This window comes from Rissa tridactyla, chromosome 15 (assembly GCF_028500815.1).
Source record: "Rissa tridactyla isolate bRisTri1 chromosome 15, bRisTri1.patW.cur.20221130, whole genome shotgun sequence".
Taxonomy (NCBI): Eukaryota; Metazoa; Chordata; class Aves; order Charadriiformes; family Laridae; genus Rissa; species Rissa tridactyla.
In genome coordinates, this window is record NC_071480.1 from 13,265,182 (window position 1) to 13,284,705 (window position 19,524).

Sequence of the window (19,524 nt, forward strand, 5' to 3'; positions counted from 1 at the left end):
TTTAATAGATATAACAAGAAAGAAAAAAAAAGAAGGCAGAGAAATGGAGGGACTAAAGTATGGCAGTCCCAGCACATCCATCAAACACAGAATACTCTTTTTGAGGAGAACACGCCAACTAAAAAAAGCTTAGACCTTTATGGTCTTATAAGGCGCTCTGATGCCCAAGGTGTCATTCAGATTTATATATAAAACAAATATTTCGATCTGTTCTCCAAATTATGGTGTGAGGGAATATTCTGTGTGTCTTAACTACTATCACATAACATTAAGCTTACAAAGCGTAGAGCTACCTCACCTAACTCTGAGCTGTGTGGATGTGGGATTCATCCTTCAGCCGTCAGAACTGTGGCCACATAGACCAGCTCAATAGAGAAAGGCGGATATTTCTAGGGAGTGACTCAGCTCCATCTGAGATATTGTCTTCAGAAGACAGTGACGAGGATCATTGAATGGTTTGTGTTGGAAGGGACCTTTAAAGATCACCTAGTCCAACCATGTTCTCCAAGATGGAGAACTCATGTAGGAATCAAATGAACCCTAAGGATAAAATAGCTTCCTGAATTGTGTACAAGTAGACAATGCATGTGTATTTGATCTCATAGAGTCAAGAAGATGAGAAAGCAATAATGAACTCCTTATACAATGCTGTCACTGTAGCGCGCAGTCATGTTACGTTGCCGATGGGCTCTGCAGTGTGCCTTGTTCAGGCATGTCTTATGAAGTGGTGTGTGTTATTTACACACAGCATGCAAAACTCGAGTGGGTCTGGCTGCTTTGACCACTTGCAGCCTCGAGTGATATCAGTAGAGCTCTGTAGCAGGTGCCTAGAAGGACAGTTTGGTTATTAGATTATGTTCATACCATACCCCTTTCAGCAAATGTAAAATGGGTTTGTAATAATTTTTAGCAATGTACAGGGGACCAGAAATTACAGAGTTTACGTGGATAATATTTTTTATTGAAGACTTTTTTTTCATCCCTGCTCTAAAAGTACAGTATACACAACCTTTCTCCTCAAAAGCTGATAAATGGTTTAGCCATTATTTAAAGTTCGGGAAAAGGCAGCTACAGAAATAACATTTTAATGTATTCCAGATTAGACTTCATGCTATATTTGTAATAAAGACTTGTTTCCAACACTGGTTGGCAGATCACTCATATGGACAATTATCCAAATAGCTATTAGGATATGATTGCGCTCATTTCCAGGCAATGCAAGATTGCCAGAACTCAGCTTGGCTGGCGGTTAGATTTTGGTTTGACTTTTGGAGAAAACCACAAGAATTTGTCAGTCGTCTTGGCCGTAAGGGAGTCTTCTTGTCCTGAGGCTATTCTTTTTCCTCTTCGAATATAGAAGGCAAACCGTGCTCTTGTTAGGTTTGGGTTCCTTTTTATTTATTTCATTATCTCTTACCTTAGTGGCATCAGGAGGAGAAGACTCAGATATGACTAGCCTAGGAGATGAGAGACCTCTCCCCATCATTCGTGGAAAAGAGGAGGGTCAGTATGGGAAGAGCACATGTATTCTGGAGGGTGAAAACTGAAGAGAAAATCAAAGGTCATGAATTTCTTTTACTGGGGGAAGGAAGCTTAGAGGAGGGAATACTTAATGCCAAGCTAAATCAGTGTTAGTTGGGAATGGAGACTCCCTCTCTTTATGCATTATGCTAATGTGTCGTTTGGCAGATCTGAATCATGCTGGCTAGTTTAGTCAAGAGCTTGAGTCGAAGAACACCAACTCCCTCAGAAGGAAAAAGATCTCTTTGTGCCAGGGAACATGTTCTGTGGTGAGATGATGTAATTGTTTAAGTCACAGATGCAGCGGTCAGGAAGGTTTTTCATATTGAAAGATAGGTAGGTCCACAACGATCCATGAAGCTTCAAGTAAGTCCAGCCATCCCCTTTGCTAGAGCTTAGAACAGAAAGAGGTTCATTATTTATTGCCAGTCTAGCGTGGGTGCTGCTTAGACCAGCACACAGAGGTTGGGGGCTGGTGTGTCTCTCCATCCCAAAACTTGTAATGGTTCATTTCAAGACCTTAAATGAGGTACTTCAGTGGTGATGCTTAGTGTTCTTCCCTTTGTAAAATGGAGATAAGAAGTCTGGAACCAAATCATAATCATTGCATTGTTGAAATGAAATTTATGAAAGATATTTCCTTGCTCCTTGTGACAACAGGGGACGCGGTAAAGGATCCAAAGGTCCTTTGCTCTTCTATATTTCTATAATCAGATAAAAGGCTTCGGATAAACACATCACATAAGCTGCTAGGAGATGCCAGCATTTCTGAAAAATATCTTTCCAAACTCTTATTTCTCAAAAAGAGGAGAAGGTCCAGGACTAAAGCATCTTGTTTCTCATTTGCTTGTCATGAGTAACAACATATACTGTAAGGTAGCTGAACAGTGAAACACAGCTTCAGGCACAGGAGCTGATAATAAGGCTAGTGAAAATGAAAACACTTAAAGGAGAGGAATATCACAGGCCCTTTGTTAAAAAATAGTCTCATGATCTTCTCCGAGCTCCAGTTGGGTCTCCCTGTAAAGACTTTTCCGTGGGGTGAATACGGCAACATTTAAAGTCTCGAAATCCTTTCTTGCTGGCTGTGCTCCAAAACAATGACTGCACCAAAAGGGCTGAGGCATATCCTACCAATGGAGCAGAAAATTGCTTCAAGGCTAATAGCAGTAACACCTTGGCGAAGCAAACACTGTAATTAGCAATAAAGCAGCACCCATGCCCAATAGGTCTATTGTGTCCCATATACGATTTTGCTCTTTGGTGCAAAGGGGAAACGTGTGTGTGAGTGAGAGTGAGCGTACAGAGGTAATCCCCATCCAGTCTGTTAATGATGAATGTGCTGCAGTTGGCATAAAGTGGAACATATGCCAAGATGAGGCCCTCTTGTTCCTTCCAATCCCCCACCTACATTCTCCCAAACACCACATTATATTTTTAGCATTTTTATTTTCTTGGAAAAATATATAAACTGCAGTTATAAAATGTGTTTAAACAAATGAAATGGAGCTAGCAGGTGTACAAAACGTCCTAAAATGCTTCCCATGGCTGCAGTTAAAAAAAAAAAAAAAAAAAGAAGTAAACTTAAACAGTTCCATAGTGGGAAAAAAAAATCTGTAGGTAGAGTATATAAATGTAATTTCTTCACACTGCACGGTCACTTTCATTTTTGACTTCTAAAATCCACCCAGAATCATTCTTGGTTTGGATCTCCATTTCTCACCCAGATTAAAGGGGTTAATTCTGCCATTGCCATCTGTGGGAAATCATATACCAGAGTTACCACTGCTTTAACTTCTGAGATCCCCAGCACATCACGTGGAAAGCTGACCTGCAAAGCTGTGAATGTGTGCTGTTATTTACTATTTTTATCATCTCCATGTTGAATCTGGAGAAGACTTAGGTTTGGTTTGGAGATTATTTTTATTCAGGATTTAATTTTTTGTAGAATAGGGTTGCATTGACAAACTTAATCAAAACTGACGTACGGCTGGCAGCGCATATAAAAATATAAGCACATATATAGAGATTTGTATATATGTATGTATACATCTAGAGAAGATGTCAGTCCAAAATAATTCATAATCAAAATACTCTATTAGCCAAGAGACAGGAGGCTATGCAGAGAAAGAAAATAATTCATTCTAAGGAGAGCTGGAAATAGGGTTTTGTATTGTACTCATGCTGCCTGGTTTGGTGGAAAGGGGCTATTTGTGAGGTTAAAATTGAATGGATTCTAACTTCTCTTTGCCCTTGGAATGCTCAGAGGAGTTGATACCTTGAATTTTGGGTAAGGCCCATCACTAGCTCTGGTGGCTGAGCAATTTTAGCATAGGGAGGGAAGAGGTAGGCTTTTATTCCATAACGAAAAGTGACGTTTTTACGCCTGGCTCTGAACATTTCTTTCTACCTACCTAAACTTTGGTAAAATGTTTTTTGTTTGTTTGTTTTCCTAAAGTAACTCCCATCTCAGAATCTTTTTAATCTTATTTTTGTCTCATTTTTCTTTCTTTCTTTTTCAAAATACGGGGAATTTTTTTTATCTGTGTGTATGCAATTTGAAATCTGTCCACTTGAAACTGAAATTAGGATAATAACAGGATATTTTGCTGTCCTGGAGATGGCTTTCAGTGTCATGCTGTCCTATAAAAAGTTAGCTCGGAGAAGGACTGTGCTACAGAAAAAAATACAGAGGGAACCCATGGCCCTTGAGGTAAGAGATACTCAGAGCAGATTTCTTGATTCCAGCAACACAGTCGACCCTATTTGGCATCTCTTTCGCTTTGGTTTTGCTACAGCCTGCTAAAACTCACATTGTTCCAGGAAGCCATATTCTAGAATAAAGCCCCCATCCATTTTTAATATCCCCCTTTGTAGTTTTCAGCTAGCTGTGTGGTTCCGTACCAGTCCAATGGCCAACTTACTTTCCAGCAATCAAGGATAACAACATACATTATTTTTAAATTAAACAAACCCTCATTTTTTTTTCCATGGGAAATTACTCAGAGTGCAGTAAAATGTGTCGCATTCGTATTTCCAATCTTTCTGAAACAGTTTGGTTCTCTAAGTAAAATTTTTAATGCATAAATTTCATGCAAGATCAAAATTCATTAAAACACGTTTTCCCATCTCTGCTCATTTGTTTAAGCCTAAAATATTCTGTTGAACTCTGGTAGAAATGTTGTGTCTATTATTTATACAGGAATAAAGTTCACAAACATTAGATGAATTATTAAATAAATATTGTTATAATTACTATTTTTTTGACTAATGAAAAGTTTTCAAATTTCAGCTATGCATCTCAGAGTATATTCATGATTAATCTAGCCGTGAGCAGTTTTCTGAGATGTCAGGTTCAGATCCTCGATCCTCTTTTCTCTACTGAACACCCACTGTTACTCTGGTGTGTTAATTGAAGCGTGATTCTCCAGCCCCACGCAAGGTGCTGATATGAGTATTAACGTGCAATGCTGACAAATGCGTGTGGATGGATTATCCCCAGTTGTGTGTCCAATTTTCTTTTAATGGGTCATTTTCTTCTGAATGGGTAATTCATTTCACCGCTGCTCTGCTAAACTTGAGACCTGCCTTAAATCTCCTATCTGCTAGATGGCTGCGAGCGTGGTAGAAATTCTGCAAACTGGTGGGGATTTGCTTAGAAACTGAAGAGGAAAAGAAATGGAAAAAAGGAGAGATGGTTCACTTGTCTGAGATAGTGTTTCTGGCTGTGTAAGAGCAACTGCAGAGTGAGGCAAAAACGAATGACAGCAAATTAAAACATTTTTGAATGCAGAGGACTGTTGAAAAGGTTTGGAGATGTCTTCTCATCTAATATAACATTATCATTGTTCCAGCTTCTACAAGCTTTTTAGTATCCCCGTCTCTGAACAGAATTACAAACCTAATTACCAGAAATGATTCCTTAAAGCCTGAAAGCGATCCAGCTCACTGCACTAACAGCGATGGAGAAAAACTATTTTAAACTCATGATCCATATGCAGTATGAAGTTTAACAGGATTTGCAGTGAGGCTGTTAAGAGGACTGGAGCTCTGTATTGGAGCCTGTCCGTATGCACAGACAAGTGAAATCTTTTCAAACAAACAGGGTGGAAATTCTTGGCTTCTCCAGGAACCGGCCTTATTTCCAGCGGATCGTGGTTTGGATTCCCAGCCTGCCCTTGGCATTCCAGTTTTCCCCCTGCTTGCCACAGCTAGATTGTGTTTGCTGTTTCTGGACCGAAATGCTGAACAAGATCCTGGTGCCTCAGGTAGGCGATGTTTTACCATGGAGGAAGAAATCCCTGTCTGAAGTCAGGCAATGGAACCTCCTAGTTAACAACTGGCAAACCTACAGGAAAGGAACTGAGCTGCCATCAGTAGGTAACATATTAATGGCTGGTGTTTAATTTCTTATAGGTAAAACATAAGAATATGGTGGTCCTCACATTAGTGGTCTAACTACAGAAAAGTCTGTGTAGAAAGGTAGCACCGTTTCCTTCCATCTGCCATTAAGGGCCTCGAAGATCTGCCAGAAAAGGGAAAATTAACCTTCTGTGGAAATCCAGCAAAAGGCCTTTTCCCCTTTAAATCATTAAAGGGGAACTTAATGATGCATCAGCCTGCAGAGTGCGTTTCAGCCAGATGCACACAGGCATTTGGATGTTGGACTGGCTGCTTTGGAGACGCTGAAGCTCCATGTTTCCTCCTTAGACCTACCAGACTCATTGGAGATAGTGATAACTACAGTTCCCTCTACAGTTTCTGAACTGCTAAAGATTAGAGGCTGTTGTCATCAGTAATAATACCTATTGCTGAACTTAGCTCCTATACCCACCACGTGCTCGTTTCTCTGTGCACAACTGGCAAAAATAACAGCATCAAGGAGAGAAAGAAGACTCAGCCCTGTGCAGGGACAGATGAAAGATGACAAGTCTGGCTGACAAAAAGCTCAGTGAGGCATAAATGAATGGGTTATGATTATGCTCAAAATGGTAGTGACAAAAAAAAGAGACAAATCCTGTCTTTTCTAAGACCCTTTTAAATGCAGAGACTCATCTATAGCCAACAGATGCATGGTACAGAATTTTCATTGGCTGGAGACCAAATTAGGGACAATGCTATACATGAAACTTGCTCATTTGACCAATGTTATGCTTCATTTTCATCAGTGCTGTCCATGGAATATTAGATATTCTGGCAGTTATTTAATAAGGCAAATGCACACAAGGAGCCCTTTAAGGTAAAAATGTAAAATAATCTCTATTTTCTCTTCAGGAGGTTTTGGCAAATGGGAAAAGATGGAGAAAAGGGAATAAAAAGTGTATGTGAAACAAAAGTTTTAACAGTCTGTCTAACCAATTGGTATAATTAAGTTTTACTTCAGCCCTCAGGAAACCCCAGGGAAGTTTGTGGCATCCCAGTTCATGTGCATATTAAGTAGGGGATCATGTAACCTTCATGCAACGTTGGAAGGGGATGGTTTTTAAGGAGTTATAGCACTCATTTTATACCAGTGTCAGTCTGAGGTGGCTCTGGACTGCAGCAGATTCACCAAAGTTCACCAAATTAGAAGTGGAGGCAATGGAAATGAAGGGAAGAACATGAGCTAAACCAAATGGGCTGAAGCCCTGACCTGACACCCCTCAGAATGAGTTAACAGTGGGACATCACTAAATATCCATGAGGGAGGTGTACGGTGTGCTGTGAGAAGGTGAACAATGTTCTCCTATTGTCCCACACAAAAGCAGTTCCCATTCTCCTCCCTTCTGAGTGGTACTAAGATGTAGAAGATCCTTCAGCACTGTTGGTGAAAAACCTTGAGGTGGTATCAGAAATGATGGAATTTGGTCCCACGTTACCCCCCGCGAGCCACTCTTCCCATTTACATCCCTGAAAGGAGGTGGAGGCACAAGGAGGGCACAGGACCTCCAGGAGTTCCTTCGGAGGGTGCTGAGTGGGGTCTGCCAAACACTGTGCTATAAGAATTCAGTATAATAAGGAGTAATTCCTTAAGATTGTCATTAATGGTGTCTCCTAGTTAAAGAGTAGTAGCCGGAGTAACCTCTTCAACAAGGCAGCGTTGTCCAGTAAGCAGATTGGTTGGCAAACCGGCAATCTTAGTTTCTTCCAAACATACTTATCTGCCCAATATACCCAATTCTACTCACCCTCAATAAGCTCAACTGCTTAAGTTTCTTACAACATAGGAGCTAGTCTCATATCTTCACCAAGTCCTTCTTTAATACCTAAAACTATCGGTTTACACTGACATTATTTCTTCCATTCAGTACTGGGGTAAATCCTCAGCTGCTGAAATCAGTCCTGTTCCACTGCAGTGAAATTGAGTAAAATTTGCATTGGAACTTCTTTCCAAATGAAAAATTGCTTTTTCATTCTAAATGAAAAGGAAAGCATGAGAAGATACTGTGTACAAACTGATCCATCACAATTTTAGTAGGCTTTCTGAGAAGATCTCAATCATGCTATCTCATTGTGTAGGCAGGGAAATAAAGAGGGCGGAGGAAGGAGATTGCAACTCATTTTAACATGTAAACCACTATGGAGTTCCAAAGTTCCAAATTCTAACCCTTACCTCTTCTTCCCTTCTTTAGCCCTCAGTCCTAAGCAGTCCCAAATACGATACAGCACTTCAGGAGACAAACATTCCTATGGTATTTCAGGAGTGCTGAGGTGGGAGATATAGATTTACGAAGGCCTTACAGCGGGTATTTTTTTTTAGCCCCCCAAACAATGCTGTTATAGAACATGTCCTCACAAAATATTCAACCCTTGCACATTTCCATTTTGGGCTTGCAACCAGGTGTGTCTGAACTCTCTGCAGCAGGGTTTTACCCAGCATGATTCCTGGAACGTAAATGCAGCTTGTCCCCATGTGTTTTCCCCAGCAGCTTCAGTTCCTGAACAAGCAGTTCTTCCCTCGCACGTAAGTCACCTACATGCTGGAAAAAACCCAGAAGGAACCTGCAAGTAGCTGCCTCGCATAATGTCCTCCAACATACACAGGCATCTTCTCTTGGATGTCTCTCTTGGCTCGGCTGTCTCAAAGGCTGGGATTGTGCACACCGTGGTACGGGGTACCCTGAATTTTTTTGACAAAGCAATGAAGGGGTAAAGGCTATGGCACCCTCTAAGCTCGCTGTTGCGTGATCTAAATCAACAAATAATAACTGAGAGCAAACAGGACATTTGCTTCCAAACCCCATACATTAGCGTTCTGGTCCAGAGCAGTAAACGCAGCCCAAGTCCACAATGGGTATTTCTTTAGCTCGGGTGGTAGCAGCACATTCCTCCGGTGCAGAGTGTCCCAGCCTTGCCCTCACAGGTGACTTTCTGCTACAACAGCACTTTCACAGCTGCTGACTGAGAGTGGCAAAATCTAGCATTTTATAAATTAGCTCTTCTGTAAAAAAGCTGTTCAAAGCTGCTGCGCTAGGGCTCCCATGGAAGGAGTTAGACACCTGCCGCGGATGGCTTGGTTTATATGATCTCGCCTCTTGGAAGGGTTTTGCACTGGATGATTTCTTGGGATCCCTTCGAGCCCTACCTTCTAGGATTCTAAACATCTTTATTTTCATCCTCATTGCATCAAATGTTTGTCCTTATTTCTTTCCCAGGTCATCAGTCTACTTACTTGTTCTTCTAAGAAACAGCATCCCTTTCTAATGCAAAGCATTAAAGCCACCCCACTAATCACAGAAGGGTTAAAAACATGATTGGTGGGCAAAGACCCCCCCTTTTTTCCTGCAAGGTTGGTTGAAATTGTGAATAGAGACTGACAGCTTGCCTGAGTGTTTGTGGTTCAATTTGAAACCACAAGACCTAGAAGCACATGGTTTAGATTCAGCGTCTTTCTCTAGCTAACACGAACCATTTGTTCCAGCAGCTTGGCTATCTGTTGGAGAATAGTTTTGCACCAGGATCAGCCTTGATTCACCCCAGACGGCCAAATACATTCAAATGGAAACCCAAAGAAAAAAAGGAAAAATTTCCCAAACAAAGGCTTGCATTTACTTTTTCTTGTTTATTTTTGCAGCTTGTAAAGGAGCTACTAATATCCCGGTGAAAAAAAAAAAAGAAAAAAAGGAAAAAAAAAGGAAATCTGAAATGCCAATCAAAAGCAGCACCAAATTAGGTAGCATTTACTTCAAAAATACTTTTTTCATCACCTTTTTTAAGGCAAATTCCTGTAAAATAGTAATGTCAAGGAGGGCATGGAAAGAAGAGACTTAAGTGACTCAAAAAGATATTTAGACCAATCTTTTCGAATTTGGCTGTGTAAAGTGAGGCACGTAATAAGGCTGAAGTTTAGTCATTGAGCTTTCACACGTAAAGCACTTAAATATAAACTTAACGCTAGTCATTTACTTTAAGTCCACTGTCCATAGAAAACCATAAGTTTAAGTGCTTTATTGCTTCTAATGAACTGCAGAAAGTTTATTGCTTCTAATGAACTGCAGTGTCAAGTTGGAGAATTAAAATACCCAAGAAGGAGCGTCCAAGTCCGGACGTTTTGCCCAGCTAAAGGATAGTCTCCGTGTGGTATCCAGAGGTCCCAGCCACTACATTATTTAGAAGCAGTGCAAGGACTTGCTAAGAGGAGTGGGAATCAATTGGGATTAGTATTTGGAAAGTCCAGGTTTCTCATCTACTCACCGATGATCTGCTCTGCACGTCTCATAGCTTGTCATCGACCACCCCTGGCTGAAATGAGCTGATGCTACTACAGAAAGTGGGATTTGCCACAACAAGGAATTATATGTGCAAAAACTCTATGCAAAAGAACAGCCCTTTCATCCTGATAGGAAGTAGATTATCCATTTAAGTCACCAACTCTCATACAACAGCACAGAGGAAGACAGAATGAAGACGTACATATTTCAAGTCTGAAATAGGCTTCCAAGTACCACCAAGTACTAAAAAGGGAAGGTGAACTAAGATAATATTCATATCCTCGAATTTAAGCTGTCCACAATATGGCTAATTAAGCTAGACTTGCAAACACCTATTTCCATCTCCAGCACCCCTGGGCAGCTCGCCGTCGAGCCACACAGGGCGCTGGTGGGGTCCGTCCCGGGGCAGGCGGCTGCGCCAGCACCGCCTTACGGATGGGAAGGACCGAGGGGTGGGAGCGCTCCCCGCTCCTGCTCTGATAAACCAGCTTGTTGATTAGACACTCACACGCACGCTAAAATGAGGCAACATCCCAGCATTCCGGCCCAGTGAGAAGTGAAAGAAAGGTAATTCGATGAATTATTGTGGTGAGGCAATAAACCAAGTGTTTAGTTACCCCAAATCACAGGTATTAGGGCTGAAATGAATTCTCCTAAAACAATTTCCCATCATCTAGCCCCTGGGATTATTTGTTTTATCTTTCTCCTTCGCGATATAAAACCGGTTCCAAGATATTACATTACAATGCAGGGAACCACCTACTGTACTCAGAGGTGAAGTACCTTGGAAGAAAGAAAGAATACTTCTCTGCTATGTCTCTCTATCTCCTAGTTAGGAATAAGTGACCGTAAAATCTGTGTATGTGTGAAACCACAATATATTCCCCTGTTCTGTCATTAAAAGCCACTCACAACGTAAATGTGAATCAGAGGTGGGAGTGCATTCACCGGCAGGGAGGAGCATGCGATTATATACCATGAGTTTACTTCCAAGAAAAGATTATGTTTCTGGGAATTCAAAATAACATATATTTTATTTTAGTATTATGGGAATATTGAAAAGACTTCTAACGTTACTGCTTTTTAAGCTACTATATAATCACAGTATAATTTTTATTAACAAAAAGACTTCATAACTTGAGAGACGTGCAGCAGTCACTGCAAAGCTAATGAAGTGAGCGTGAGGCTTTAAGGGCTGAGATACGCTGTAGGTATATCAGGGAAACCGCCTTGCCAATTTTCAAGCGGAATAGAAATGCAGGTTTAAGGTTCACGGCTGCTCTTTAAGGCATTTGGCTGGGCACCAGGAGCGGAGCGATGCTGAGCTGCCCACCAGAGACACACTCAGTGAGCCCCTGCGTCCCTACACCCTCCTGTTCCTTCAGAGCTCCTGAAGGGTTTCAGCCCTGAACTTGTGTGATCACATCTGTGAGAGGCTGAAAAGAACAGAGCTTTGGTCCTGAGGTGTGTGTAGGGAAAGTGAGTGTGCAAAATAACATGCTTGAAATGGCACGACGAGCAGTTGGAAGGAGCAAGTGCTCCAAGTACTCGAGTCCTACAAAATTACCTAAACTAAAATGTAGTTAGTGCTCGGAGCATCCTGGACCGGGGTGTGCTCAGCCGTGCCTGCGAGGAGCCCACACACCGTACAAAACAGTGCCAACAACATAGAAAGCCATCTAGGAAGACCCAACCCTTAATTTACGGAAGCATAGATCTGACTCCGAGCAAGGAATTGGACAGTAGCATTCCAAATACTGTCTTGCCTAATTTGCTTTTCTATCTGTTTATTTTATTAGGAGACTAGTGGGTGCTTGTTCGTCCTGGCCATTGTGGCTGCTGGTGGCTTTTAGTTTCTTTGGTTACAGCGAGTTTTATTTCATGGATCAATCAAAATCTGCTGAAAAGGGAAAGTGTGTCCCTGACGTGTGCCTTGTGCTCGAGCCATAAATAATCCACGGCACAGTCACGTGAAGAGGAAGGGGCGCCTTGGCACAAGATGGGCTTGTTCAGGAGCCCCGATCTGTCTTGAAAAAAAGCGAAACTCCTTCTCCAGATGTGGAATTTCCCTTACGCAGTGTCACATCGGTGAGGCTGGAGTGACAGCCTGGGGCTGCCATAGTTAATTATTTTGCTCTAGATTTACAGTACAAAGAAGGCATCACAACGTACCAAGAGCCTCACAACATGACAATGTTTTTTTTAAAAATAGGAAGGATAAGAAATGCAAACTGTTTAATTCTTAGAGCGTTCTGTTTCCATTTAGTGTTTTGCTTGCAAACGTGGCTTCACATGTCTGGGATTATCAGACTCCTTTTGATGAATGATATTATGACAAGTTACTTCTACTGTTTTTTCTATTGGGAGAAATCATGTTTATGGAAACATAGAAGGGAGGAAAAGATAGCTTCAGGTTTAGGTTTTACTTTCCTATAAATAAAGCCTTCTGAACTGTGTCTCATTTGGAAATGGAATCATTTTCTGTTAACAAAAATAATAAAAAAAAAAATCAGGATGATATTTTACTAAAATAAGGTTAAAACAAAAAATATTAAATTAATAAAATGAAATAATATCACTTTTACCAGCATGGGAAACTTTTACTCTTAAAAAGCTGAAAGACCTCAGTGTTACAGCTCTCAAGAGAGCACAAAAAAGTTTCCCTAATTTTAATGAAAGTGTGACTACCTCCTGTGGGTAAGAATAAAGAGCCTGGTCTGCAACTTAAAGCGATTGTTCATATGAATACAATTAGTTCGCTTCTTTGCACGATCAAGTGGTACCCAACAGAAACAAGCCCAATAATTATTTACAAACCAGATGACTCGGGTTGTGGCCGTGCGTCTCGTGCAGGCGGTGCAGTTGTTTACACCACTGCGTGTGGATGGCACTCGTGGTTCAGGAGGCGCTGAAATAAAGAGCTGTATAAGCTGGGAGCTGATGGGGTCGTGTGTGGGACTTGCCTGGGAGCGGAGGGGACCGGAGGAAGGTCCTGCCGAGCCCTGTGCCGTATCTCCATTGAACCAGGTCGGGTCTCTAAGCAGCTGATGGGTGCAAGGCACTGGAAAGCAAATAAGAAGCAAACAAAGTATGAACCCAAACCCATTAATAATTTTTTACCTCAGATGACTGCAGACCTGATTCTCGTTCAGGTTAAGGCTCCTTTTTGCACATTCCTGGAGCATTGTGCAGGGGGTTGGACTAGATGGCCGTTAAAGCTCCCTTCCAACCCAAACCAGTCTATGATTCTATGATTATTCTCTTTATGTCCCTGTAGGCACCTGTCTGCTTTTCATGACACACCATTTCCCTTTGTGGCAAGACAGATTTTGGACTCCAACCTGAAATGTGATGGAAGTTTCAGCCCCCCCGATCATCAATGCACTATTTTATTTCAGTACTACCCAACATGACATCTTTGCTTAGAGAGAAGGGGATCTCCATGAATTCTAGAGGCGGAAGAGCTGCAGTAGCAAAGCCGTGAAGAGAGGAGCTGGAGGCTTCAAGGCTTGCCACAAGCTCTAAGGTTTCGCGCAGGCTCGAGCGCCGTGGACATCCTCTGCTTTATGGTGGTGCACAAAGACGAGGGAGGGTGCGAGGGGTGCCGCTGACCTCGGCCACCCCAGGCACACATTGGGGTCCAGGTTACAGCTGACTGGAATCGTGAGGTTTTACTGGCCGGGAGCCAGTTTGAAACCCACTCGAGCCACCCGAGTATTTTATAACATTGTAAAGACGGTATTGTTTAAAACATTTCAAAAATTCTCCACACAATCTGGCAGCCTTCCAAAACCGTCTTAAATGAGCCAAAACTATCAGCAGCCACCCACCTTCCTGTCCATTATCCTCTGATTAATGACATTCCACCAACAGGGTCCGACATTCAGAATCTCCCTGCTGCAGGACCTCTGCATAAATATGATCTCTGAGACCTGTAAATTGTCTGTATGGCTTGCAGCTGTGTTTTATAGGGGGGTGTCTCTTTGTCATGTGGTGACCATGCAGGAGGGGGCTCTCAGGGGGTGGAGAGAGACCAGGGCTTGCAGCATCTTGTAAAACCTTAATTAGACATAGCAAAGCAGGAGAAATCAAATCAGGCGGGAGGTACGATACTCTGTTTCTGTGATCGGTTTTGTGCTCCTTATCCCGTCACCTTGTGCCTTCTGAATCAAAACAGCCGTAATAAGAACAACCATAAGAAATAACTAACAGCCAGCCTCTTGGGTTGGAATTAATTATTGAACAGATTTGTCTCCATTAGGAAAAAGAACACCGATGTTTATTTCCTGTTACAGACGCAATACATAGATGGTAATTAATTACAGGATCAGTGTTATTTAGGTATCTCAATCAGTGGCCGTGCTGCTTCCTTATGCAGTGTGGATGCAGGATATTTTCCAGGTAGGATGCCCGGAGACAGACATCGCAGTACCTGAGTCCACCTGGGAATACCGAGCAGCTCTTCAGCAGGCGGTGTCTCTCGCGTGCGCCCTGTGCCTCCACAGACGCCCAGTCCAGGAAAAGGGCGATTCAGAGAGTACCTGGAGAGGTGAGATATTGTCTTAGATTTATTGGACTTCTTCTGTGAGCACTTAAAAGATTAGCTGGAATATCTCAGTTTCATGGATGGATATGCCCCAGAAATTATGAGATGATGAATCAGGTATTGGGAAAGCGAAACAAGGCAGACAACCTTACCCTTTTCGTTCATGCTCCCTCCAACATTTAGGTTTATCTATCGTTAATTTTGATAGTGACAAAAGTAACTAAGATGTAAATGCAACCTCATCAGCTGATAGCAATTCATACAATGCCATTTTGCAGAATAAAGAAGTACTCCTACTAATCAAAATCTTGAATTAGTAGTTTTCATCCATACGACATTTCCTTTTTTTCTTCCTGTAATATTGTATTACCTGACTGCCTGGAAAGGGGAAATTCAAAGTAAAGCCATGAAGAAAAGGTGCGTTAGTTTGAAGTCAGAAGTTCACACTTCTGAAACGTCTCAGAGTTTCTGCATTGCCCTGGGCATGTGACAGAAGATGAGCAGAACATCTGGTTTGTGATTTCATCAAGAGCTGGGCATTGAAATACCTTTAAAATCTGGATCTGCTGTGCCTCAGCTCGTAGACAGAGGATCATTTCTTCGTGATCTTTTATTTTCCCAAAGCATTAATGTTATTGCAAAGTAGGCACAAGAGAGGCATGCGGTGGTATGCTGTACAATCCCTACAGTAGACTTAGGGTTTATGTCCTGGGCATATACGCTCCCCTCCATTCAGAATTTGGTGTTACGAGTTTATAGCCATGCCTTTCTGGGTGTGTGCGTACTTAAATCTTTCTTTGTCTGTGTGTCTATATGTACGTATATATTCTCACGTCTATATCAATAGATATAAGTACATATAGGGGCACATCATATGATTTTTAAGAAAGCTTTATTTCCATGAGAAGCTACAGAGTACATTTTCACTCAGCAGTGACTCATCTTTCTAGCTCCTTTTTTTTTTCTTCTTACTGCCTAATCCAAGAAACTCTGACTAAGTCAGCTCTGCCACGTCCCGAGTGTAGCAGGGATTCCTCACAGTCCTTGATGCAAACAGAACTAGTAATTCTCCTCAGAAATAGCAAGAAATTGCTATTTGCGGGCTCATGCTTTACGCAATGATGACCTTGGCTGAGGCAACCCAAATGGAAAGGGCCGCAGCGCATGAAGTCAATGCCACTGTGGTAAATAAAGGCAGCGCCAGGAAGGCACAATTTCAACATCGGCTGGCAGATGAAGCATAGCTGGGCAGGGGCACTACGCGTATGAGCTATATTTTCTTAACAGCAGTCTGGGAACCTCATGGCACTATGTCATAGCAAGACAGTCCAGTTTTGTATCTCAGCTTGTTGATTTTATTATTTATTTTTTTTTAATGTGCAGAAACTTTTTAACGTTCTGCAGAGCCATTAAGAAGAACTATAATAAAAACTGATGGGCTACAAAGATAGATTGGAAGCAGGATGACAGGTATTTATCAATGGCCTTCGCTAATGTAATTTCAGAGGATTTCAGGTATTGACTGAAAAAAAATGAAAAAAAAAAAGAGAGCCGATTTCAGCACTTCAGCTTGGCATTAAGAAATCATTGAGTGAGGCAGGTTGTAGACCATGATTTAGACTCACACGTACCATTTTAGATAGTAGGAGTCAAATTAGGTGCATGCCTGCAGCCCAGAAAACCTGGTTACATGTGTCAAGGTTTCTATTGGCGATCTTAATCAAAGTATAACAAAATGTAGCTCGGATTCATGAAAAAGGCTAACTAACCTCGTGGCAGCTTGCTCAGACTGCTGATTTGCAAGGTTGACCTGCCTTTTTTTCCCTGTAAGTCCTTAGACAGCATCATGAGTAGCCAGTACCCATCAAGTTGCCTTAGGTGATCAAAAGATATTACAAAATCAGGCTCGGAGAACCCCGGGACCCAGATCTGCCTTTTCGCTGTGGACGGATGATCCTTTTCGTGAGAAGGGATCCAAACCCTCAGGCGGCTCCTGAGCTCTCGCTGTGTCTTGGCGTAGGGGCACAACTCTCTCGCATCCACCACAGCTGCGTTTTAGCACCCGTGAAATAGCTGTGACCATTTCTGTGTTGGGTACGCACACACTTCCAAGACGGTTACGTTTTCATCCCAGACCCACTCATGAGGTAAGAGTGGATCTCTCCATGAATTTGTCATCGCTTACTTAGCTTCATTCTGGTGTCTGCCAATGGTGTTTTTTCTCTCTGACATTTTCCATATCTGTTTACCGCGTGGCTTCTTCACTGGACAGGCTGTATACTCATTACCATATGAAATCATGTTTTATTGGAAGAAATATTATCTCAGAAGCACACTCTAGGTACATAAGCTCACTGTTTCTCCCTGTGTTCTCAGCTTTCTTTCATCAGGACAGTTTTGTTAAAATGATATTACCTCTCTTGGGCGTACTTCACAGGAGCTTTATGGTGATGATGAATAAAACAACTGTGGCGAGACTGCAATAAATTAATTGCACCATTTTATATGAGTAAGAGAATGGGCAGGAGACCTGAGACTGAAACAAATCTGAGTATGACTGGGGATTCTTGGTTGAAAGACTGGTATGAAAAAGAGAAAAGATGTCATAGCAGGAGTGGAAAAGGGGTTTGGGGGAAAAAACCAAAACCAGCCCAGCACGTTGTGGTTAATAATGAGCAATTTGGAGACTCCATTCAGCCAAGTACGTGGAAGATCTGAATTTCTAACAATTGCATTTTATGTTTTATGAGATGCAGAAAGGTTTTTCTGAATCTGTGTCTCTGCCTTTTATTGGCTGGAAACTGATTGTCTAACTGTGCTACAGGAGCCCTCCAAAAATCAAAGGCTTCTGGGGGAGCCCAGATGGAGATGCCAATCTCTCCGGCATTTGTTTTGTCTCAGGGGGAATCTGAGTTCTGGCACTGCTGCTACACTGACAAATTTAGCCGTCGGGTGTGCTACGGCTCCCCATGTTGCTCTGTTAAACACCAGTTTACTCATAGTCTGTGGTGAGAAGGCTGAATTTTGTCCAGTTTAATGAATATATAACAAATCCCTCAATCAGCACGGGCAGGGTGGAATCAGAAATGGTCACAAGAATTGTCTGAGCCCGTGGAGATGAAAGACAACGTGTTGAAATGCAGTGTCAGATGGGTTGTACAGGGACATCAAGTCATTCAAGGAAAGCAGCAAAACACAGTACGGAAGCAATCATGAAAACCAAAGGTGAGCATTGCTTACAATATCAACCCAATCCTAATCCGCCAGGTTTACCAGCACAATGAAATATCCTGTCGAAGGTGCAGCCCCGTGTTTTCGTGGTGACGCTTGTTCAGCGTGCCTTTTGTACCCAGCTGTCCCCAGGGCTGCCCTCTTTTCTCGTGGTGTCGGCAGCGATCTGGACTGCCCTCCGCCTCTGCCCATCCCCGAAGGACCGGGAGGGAGTGCTGGGAGGAAACCCACAGCAAGGTATTTGTGTGATAATCCCAGGTTTATTTATGGAGGGAGAGAAGCTGACGTGTCAGATGCCATTGCATGGCCAGAAGGAAAACTGCAGACTTAAAAAGAAACGTTGTCAGTGGATATTTGGGCAAGGGAGCATTTTGCAGTGGGATGTCCCTGGACACGCCATGACATGAAGTCCTGACTGTATTTGGGCTGCGATTGTTTTGCAGTTGCATTGCTGTTCTCTTCCTGTGGTGCAAGAAGGCTTTTTAAAGGTCCCAGTAAGACACTTTACTCTCACATCCCCCTTTCCTGGGATTTTTTTTTTTTTCAGATTAACATGCCCATCCTTTGCTGTTGCTGTCTCCCAGCTACTTCAGAAGAGGTAAGGAAGCAGCTTCCCCTATTAACGTCAACAAGGCAGGAAGGACGTAGGGTGGAAGGGGAGGGGAAGGAGTTTTTGACGGTATCGTGGTGCGTAACAAGATCTGTGATGGAGCTGTAGTGGTGGGAGAAGGACTGGCCCTTCTGCGCGTGTGGCAGGGCTGATGGGGACAGAGAGAGGGGCTTTCAGTAGGGGCTTTGTAGGCGTTTCACTGTCTGAGGGGGGCCTACAAGAAAACTGGAGAGGGACTTTTTACAAGGGCATGTAGTGATAGGACAAGGAGCAATGGATTCAAACTGAAAAAGGGGAGATTTAGATGAGATCTCAGGAAGAAATTCTTGGCTGTGAGGGCGGTGAGCCCCTGGCCCAGGTTGCCCAGAGAAGCTGTGGCTGCCCCATCCCTGGAGGGGTTCAAGGCCAGGTTGGACGGGGCTTGGAGCAACCTGGGCTGGTGGGAGGTGTCCCTGCCCAGGGCAGGGGGTGGCACTGGGTGGGCTTTAAGGTCCCTTCCCACCCAAACCGTTCCATGATGACTCTGTGATCATGTACGCATCTCCCACGTCAGGGCAGTGGCAGGGTGAGGTTGCCCTGATGCAGAGATGCCCAGATAGGAGGGCCAGAGATGCCCATCCGCGGGAGGAATCGAGGCAGCAGCGCTGCGTCCCATGTGCTGAGCCAGCCCCGCTTCACCCCGCCGGAGGGTTTCTTTCATGTCCCACCTACAACCACCCTCCAGCTCCATCAGCCCCAGCTTCCTGCAGATCTTCAACAAAGATTTCGTAACGCACCTTGCAAAGCAAGCGGGCACTGCTCATACCCAGAGGGGTCTGATCCACCCCCTGGCTCCGCACAAGGGTTAAGGAGGTGGTAAATGGTCCCTTGCTCTCCTGACATCTCACCTCAGCGTCAGCACATGGCTTGTGGTGGCCACCACATGG